This window comes from Oratosquilla oratoria, chromosome 26 (genome assembly GCF_046742065.1).
Source record: "Oratosquilla oratoria isolate Oo_2021 chromosome 26, ASM4674206v1, whole genome shotgun sequence".
Classification (NCBI taxonomy): domain Eukaryota; kingdom Metazoa; phylum Arthropoda; class Malacostraca; order Stomatopoda; family Squillidae; genus Oratosquilla; species Oratosquilla oratoria.
In genome coordinates this window covers 23,056,749-23,064,248 of record NC_134802.1, presented here as the reverse complement: position 1 = coordinate 23,064,248, position 7,500 = coordinate 23,056,749, and the positions used below count along the sequence as shown (strand labels likewise).

Here is a 7,500-nt window from a genome sequence, read left to right as displayed (position 1 = left end):
TACTTCTGACCCAGGCGGTGAGCTGGAGTCAGGGATGGCACGTCATTCACAAAGAGTTAATAAAAAAAAATTGGAAGTTGAATGAGTAAAGGATATGTGAATGGGTACATACCTTGGCTAGCCATATCTCTTATAGCTAGGGAGAGGACTTTTGGTGTATATATGCATATATCAAAGAAGAATGACATTTAGATATCACGGACTTCTTACCAATAGATAATCCCCAAGATATTCAAATATTTAGGTACAACAGGGCATGACTCGCAGTAATGGATATAAATTGGACAAATTTAGATTTAAGAAGGAGATAAGCAAGAACTGGTGTCCCAATAGAGTGGTCAACGAATGGAATAGACTTAGTAACTATATAGTGAGCGCTGAAACTATCGGTTGTTTTAAGAAAAGCTTAGATAGCTTTATGGATGGGGATGATAAGTGATAATGGACATGGAACTGCCTCCTGTAGGCCTTATGGTCTCTTGCAGTCTCCTTCATTCTTATGTTCTTATGTACTTTAGGAGATATCTGTTTAGGAAATACTTCAGTTCTCCGTTTCCACACACGCTGTAGCAAATAATCTGACGATCGCTGGCAACTGCGGCATTGGCGACGGTTTGCGTCCAGTCGGTGGCACACGGCGGCCGCAAGGAAACAACAATACTCTTTCTCCCGGGAGCCCTCCCTCTGTCGCAGCTTCTTGTCATCCTAGATGGGCAGTCATGGAGGACACAGCGGTGGTGGTGGTGGTGGTAGTGGTGGTGGTGGTGGTGGTGGTGGTGGTGGTGGTGGTGGTGGTGGTGGTGGTGGTGGTGGTGAACACAAGGTGTTGACGGAGGAGGTGGTGCTAGATTAGGTCCTGGTGGTGGTGGTTATGATGGTTGGGGTGGTGTTGTTGATGATGGTGGGGAAAGTGTTGGTGGAGGAGGTGGTACTGGAAAAGGTAGTGGCGGTGGTTGGGTCATTGGGGTGGTTGGGGTGGTAGTGGTAATGGTAATGGTGGACAAGGTATTGGTGGAGGAGATGTAAATGGTGATGGGTGGTGGTGGAGAAGGTGGTGGTGGAGGAGGTGGTGGTGGAGAAGATACTGGTACTGGTGGTGGTGGTGGTGGTTGGGGTGGTGGTGGTGGTGGTGGTGGTGGTGGCTGAGGTGGCTGGAGTGATAGTGGTGGTGGAAGTGGAAGTGGCGATAGTGTTGATGGTGGAAGTGGTGGCGGTGGTGTTGGTGGTGGCGGCGACAGTGGAGGTATAGGTGGAAATGTAGGTGGAAATGGATGCGGTGTTGGTGGTGGAAGTGCTGGTTGAGGTGGTGGTAGTGGTGGAGCTAGTGGTGGTGGTGATGACAATTGAGATGAGAGAGGTGGTGAAAAAAAGGAGTTGGTGGTGGAGAAGGAGACGGAGGAGGAGGAGGTTTTGATTGTGGAGGTATAGTTGGTGTGTGTGTGGATACTGCTGATGGTAGTGATGATGATGATGATGATGATGATGATGATGATGATGATGATGATGGTGGTGGTGGTGGTGGTGGTGGTGGTGGTGGTGGTGGTGGTGGTGGTGGTGGTGGTGGTGGTGGTGGTGGTGGTGGTGGTGGTGGTGGTGGTGGTGGTGGTGGTGGTGGTGGTGGTCGTGGTGGTGGTGGAGGCGCGAGCAGGTGGAGCAGGGCAGGTGGGAGAGCGTGGGTGGGGTCTGGGCGCAGACGTCGGGAGGGTGGGTAGCGGTGGAAGGTCGCTGGCGCTACAAGAGGCGGCGAAAGCGCGGCAATGCCTCAGTCGTCCTGTGTCAGCCGCTGGCACGAAGTCGTCACCCAAGAACCGCAGTAGTTGTTGTTGTTGTTGTTGTTATTGTTGTCACTGTGGGGGATACACTCTCACTCCCTCTGCCTCACCCCCCCACACACACTCCCTCCGAAGCCCTCCCCCAACGCGCTCTCCTTCTTGCTCTCTCTTCCTCTCGTTGCTTTCGCGCGCGCGCGCGCGCGCGTGCGACCGGGCGAGGCACCACGGCGGAATAGTGGCTGTGGACACGAGGTCTTGGTCACAATCGCTAAGCCCGTCGTCGAGTAACGACATCTATGAGGTAACGAGTCTTGTCAAATTTCGTTTACGAGTCGAATTATATTGTATTTTTTATCTTATGTTTTACTTATCTTGTTGATTTTTTTTAATAGTATGTTATTTTTTATACCCCCCGTTCCCCTTCCTACTTGTGTCTGGATGAGTATTGGTGTCACATAAGAAGATAAGAAAAATAAATTAACGCTTTTAGTCACAATTCGAATTCCTGTGGAGTTGTCGTTTTCTTTTTCTTATATATATTTTTTTTATTCATACTTTCCACCCCCACTCTCCCTCCCTTCAGTAATTGTGTTTTCTGTAGCAGAGCCCATCTTGAATTTTGGTGATTCCTTAAAAACGTTTCCCTAAAATTCGAAACGTTGAAGACCACGATGCAGGTGACGTAAACAGATCCTTGTGTTTGACCGAAATCCAAACGTTCACGTACTCAAAAAAAAAAAAAAAAAAAAAAAACGCTCATAAAAAAATCCGAAAAAAGAGAAAGAGAAAAAAAAACTGACGCTCATAAAAAGAATCCGAAAAAAGAGAGAGAGAAAAAGAGACAAAAAGAAATTAAGACAGAAAGAGACCCCAGGGACTCTTCATGAGGACATAGAAGCTTAACGTTTGCCCAAGAAGGGCACCCCATCATCGCCGCAACGTTGTTTCTTTGTGCGACGCAATCCTCTTACAAGGAACCACATACATTCACCGTTCAGTAACGTAATCCTCAGCGACCCCTTCCGCACTGTGCCTCTCTACCCACTCTGCCGTCAGGCGATTTTATTCATCTTCGTGACTTACGATCTCAGTAATGATAAGTTAATAGTCTATTATCACCACCCCCTTCGGTACCGGGTGACACCTTTACCCTTATCCTACGTGTCGCTAAGTGATTTTATTCATCACTGTGACACATCCCTCGCTACTACACCTCGGGAACGATAGACTCGTGAAGGTCTTACGCTAGGAGGCGCTTAGTGTTGGCCGTTGGCCTTCACCACCGTGTGCACAAGTGACATTCTCTACCACAACCTGGACAAGTGGCATCTACTATCGGGATTCGAACCCAAGCCTTCTCGCTCACGAGGCGAGGCCGAAGTCGATCACAGCACAGAGGTGGACCGCAGCTAGTGTGAACTCGCCCGAAAAAAAAAAAAAAAAAATGTGATTGTGAATCAACGGATCCAAATCGTCTGACGAGAGCCCGAATACTGTGACGTCAGAAGGACGAACCCGCGTGTGTCTTGAAGTCCGCACCTTCCAACCCTCATCTAAATAAAAATCACCTGACGGCATTAGCCAGAATAAAATAACTCAAGTGCGGCACGTGACTGACAGACTCCAAACATGTGGTGCTGAAAAACGCTCATTGATTTAAATCGTCTGGCGACATCTAGACTGAAACAGTACAAGGCCGCTCTTGAAGTAAAATAGTTTTGACCCACAAAGACCCGGTGGGGGTCCCTCAACTGAATAAAATCGTCTGGTATTAGCCAGAATAAAGTGATCAAAGTGGTTACTGGTAATAGTTTCTTAGGAACATAGGAAAGGAGGAGACTGAGAGACCATAAGGCCTACATTAGGAAATTGCTGTACGTCGCTAGATTCAATTCGAATCATCAATACGCCATCCTTGCTTTGGTTTTTCTTTGGAGGGAGGGGAGTCACGTGTTGTGAGTCGTACAATATGTATACAGCATCGCCTGTGAGCCATCAAGAGAGGAGCGGTGTGTGATTGTCCATAAAAGGCCAGTAAACCACAGAAGACGGCACAAATGTGTGTGTGCGCGTGTTTGTGTGTGTGTGTGTGTGTGTGTGTGTGTGTGTGTGTGTGTGTGTGTGTGTGTGTGTGTGTGTGTGTGTGTGTGTGTGTGTGTGTGTGTGTGTGTGTGTGTGTGTGTGTGTGTGTGTGTGTGTGTGTGTGTGTGTGTGTGTGTGTGTGTGTGTGTGTGTGTGTGTGTGTGTCGGGAGTGAGTGAAGAGGGTCAGGGGAGGGCTTCCAAGTTTAAGCGCGTTTTGGAAAAAGTCGAAAAACCCCTTTTATATGGAAATTGAAATCTAATGGCAACCCCACCCGCTCTCTTCTCTCTCGAGAAGACAGGCTCTAGAGCTTGAAATTGGAGTTCTTCCTTCAGCCTCGGGTACACACCATCTTGAGCGTGACTCGGGACTCGGTTCGTTTGTTTTCACTTCCAATGAATCTTCCGTTTCGGGTCTTTCTTTCGCTCTCCCTCCCTCCCCCTCTCACTCTCTCTCTCTCTCTCTCTCTCTCTCTCTCTATTTATCTATCTATCTATCTATCTATCTCTCTATCACACATACACACACACACACACACACACACACACACACACACACACACACACACACACACACACACACGGTTCGATGGTGCACTGGTACCTTCCACAACCGCTAATTCAGCTCTCCGAGTTCGAGCTTCGCCCAGGGAAGGAAATGTTCGGAAACCCAGTACTCCAACTTTGGTGGGAAAGGAGCTGTGTGTGCTGTGTGTGTGCTGCGTGTGTGTGTGTGTGTGTGTGTGTGTGTGTGTGTGTGTGTGTGTGTGTGTGTGTGTGTGTGTGTGTGTGTGTGTGTGTGTGTGTGTGTGTGTGTGTTTGTGTGTGTGCGCTTGTTTGTGTTTGTGTGTGTGTGTGTGTGTGTGTGTGTGTGTGTGTGTGTGTGTGTGTGTGTGTGTGTGTGTGTGTGTGTGTGTGTGTGTGTGTGTGTGTGTGTGTGTGTGTGTGTGTGACCCGTCTTTGTATCTCGCAACATCTAGTTTGTTCTTAAATTCTTGTATGGTGTTTACACACACTATTGTTTCGTCCAATTTGTTCCAGACATCCACCACTCTGTGTGGAAAACTTTTTTTTATCTCTTTTATAACTATCCTTTTTGAGCTTCTTTTCATGTCCCCTTGTTTTTCTTTTATCCAACTTTAATAAGTCTTTTATCCCACTTTAATAAGTCTTTTATCCTACTTTAATAAGTCTTGTCTGTCATGCCTTTCATGATTCTGCAAATGGCCAATAGATCGCCTCTTTCTCTTTTTTGTTCCAGGGTTGGTAGTTCTAGTTTAGACAATCTTTGTGTTTATGTCAATTTTGAACGTGTTGGGGCCATCTTTTCGTTGCTCTTTGGATTCTTTCTATTTTCCTTATATTCTTTTTGTACTGGGTCTCCATAGTGTCACAGCGTACTCCAATCTTGGTCTTATCAGTATGACTAGTATTTTTTTTTCAACCATTTCTTCATCCAAGTAATTAAAAGCCACATTTATTGATCTTAGTAAATTGTAATTTTCTCCGACTATTTTATTTATATGTTTGTGTGGGGACGTCTTTGGTGATAATTACTCCTAGGTCCTTTGTACCGATTTCACATTGTCCTGATATTCTTTTCTTTACTTTTTCCAAATTCCATTATACTACATTTCTTAATGTTGAAGTTCACTTCCCACTTTTGACTCCATTTCCAGACATTGTTCAGTTCTCTCTGTAGCGATTCACATTCTTTTTTCATACTTACTTTCTTTAGTAGTTTTGTGTCGTCTGCAAAGAAGTTCATGTAACATTCTACACCTTCATCCATGTCATTTATATATATACAGCAAGCATTATCGGAGCCAATATTGAACCCTGTGGGACTCCACTTATCATTTCTTCCCAGGTAGAGTTTTTATCTCTGAGCACCACTCTCATTTTTCTTCCATATATGTGTGTGTGTGTGTGTGTGTGTGTGTGTGTGTGTGTGTGTGTGTGTGTGTGTGTGTGTGTGTGTGTGTGTGTGTGTGTGTGTGTGTGTGTGTGTCCCTATACTGAACAAAATCGCCAGACGTCGGCCCACACGCATGGGCCTCGGGACGGAAGAGCTTAATCAGACCTGTTGTTCAACAGCGAACGAAAGAAAACCCGTAAAGATGTCTGAATAAGGTATGAGAGGTTGACCTTCCACCTGTTCATGAAGTATTCAGACGACCTAACGTCTCACCGAACGATGGACTGACCGACGGTCCGAGTTTCAGTCCTCATAAGATTGTAGCATCTTCCAGTGAACTGTGTGTGTGTGTGTGTGTGTGTGTGTGTGTGTGTGTGTGTGTGTGTGTGTGTGTGTGTGTGTGTGTGTGTGTGTGTGTGTGTGTGTGTGTGTGTGTGATTCACCATGGTTCACCATGGTCTTGGATCACGTGTTGGACTCGTGATCGACAGCTATTTCCCTCCTGGAAGAGAGCTCAGAGCTCATATATGACCGATCTATGGGTAATGTTGTGATCTTACACGCACACACACACTCAACTCCCCGCCCACGAGAGTTGGAGTAACGACTCACAGCGCAGCGATACTGAAATTATTTCAGCCCTAGGAGGGATTCGAACCCGGACCGCCGTAGTGGCGGCCGCTAACGTTCCCACTGCGCCATCGAGTCGTGTGTGTGTGTGTGTGTGTGTGTGTGTGTGTGTGTGTGTGTGTGTGTGTGTGTGTGTGTGTGTGTGTGTGTGTGTGTGTGTGTGTGTGTGTGTGTGTGTGTGTGTGTGCGTTTGTGCGCGCGTGTGTGTGTGTGCATAAGACTGACAGAATATGGAGGTGAGGTGGCAAATGAAACAGTAAAGCTAGAGTATGTAGTTTTATTGAGTACCAGACGTTTCGACCTCTTAGATCTTCTTCAGCGGACTGAAGATAGGAGGAGAATTAAAATCCGTCAACAGCTTTCTTGCGTTGGAATAGCTCCTCCCGTCGTGACCTGACGATCTTGCTGGACCTCTCTTCGGTTCCTTTATCCTACACTTGCCAACCGCCATCAATGCGGACGTTTATGCCCGGGACATAAACCCACATCGGGAATTTGTGGTGTTTTCGGTGGCAATGTAAAAGAATCAAAGCTTCGGAGGTGGCATATATTACTGCCGAAAATACCACAACTTCCCGAGGTGGGTTTATGTTCTGGGCACAAACGTCCATACAGTTGGTGGTGGGCAAATATGGGATAAGGGAACCGAGAAGAGGTCCCACAAGATCGTCAGGTCACAATGGGAGGGGCTACTCCAACGCATGAAAGCTGTTGACGAGTTTTAATTCTTCTCCTATCTTCAGTCCTCCGAAGAAGACCCAAGAGGTCTAAATGCCTGGTACTGAAAAAAGTTTCATTTGCCACCTCACCTCCACACGCACACACACACACACACACACACACACACACACACACACACACACACGCACGCACACACATACACACACACACACACACACACACATATATATATGTATATATACAGTATATATATATATATATATATATATATACATATATATATGTATATATACATTTATATATACATATATATGAATATATATATATATGTATATATACATATATATATACATATATATATATATATATATACATATATATATATATATATATATATATATATATATATACATATATAT

At 45.7% G+C, this 7,500-nt stretch overlaps 1 protein-coding gene across 1 annotated transcript in view; it reads left to right on the top strand.

The window, feature by feature from the left end:
* The first annotated feature begins 1,740 nt into the window (after nucleotides 1-1,740).
* Nucleotides 1,741-7,500, top strand: part of LOC143039417 (uncharacterized) — a 103,485-nt gene continuing 97,725 nt past the window's right edge. Inside the window, exon 1 of the mRNA XM_076209433.1 lies at nucleotides 1,741-2,073. The gene's annotated coding sequence lies outside the window, so the exon portion shown is untranslated. The remainder of the gene's footprint in view (nucleotides 2,074-7,500) is intronic.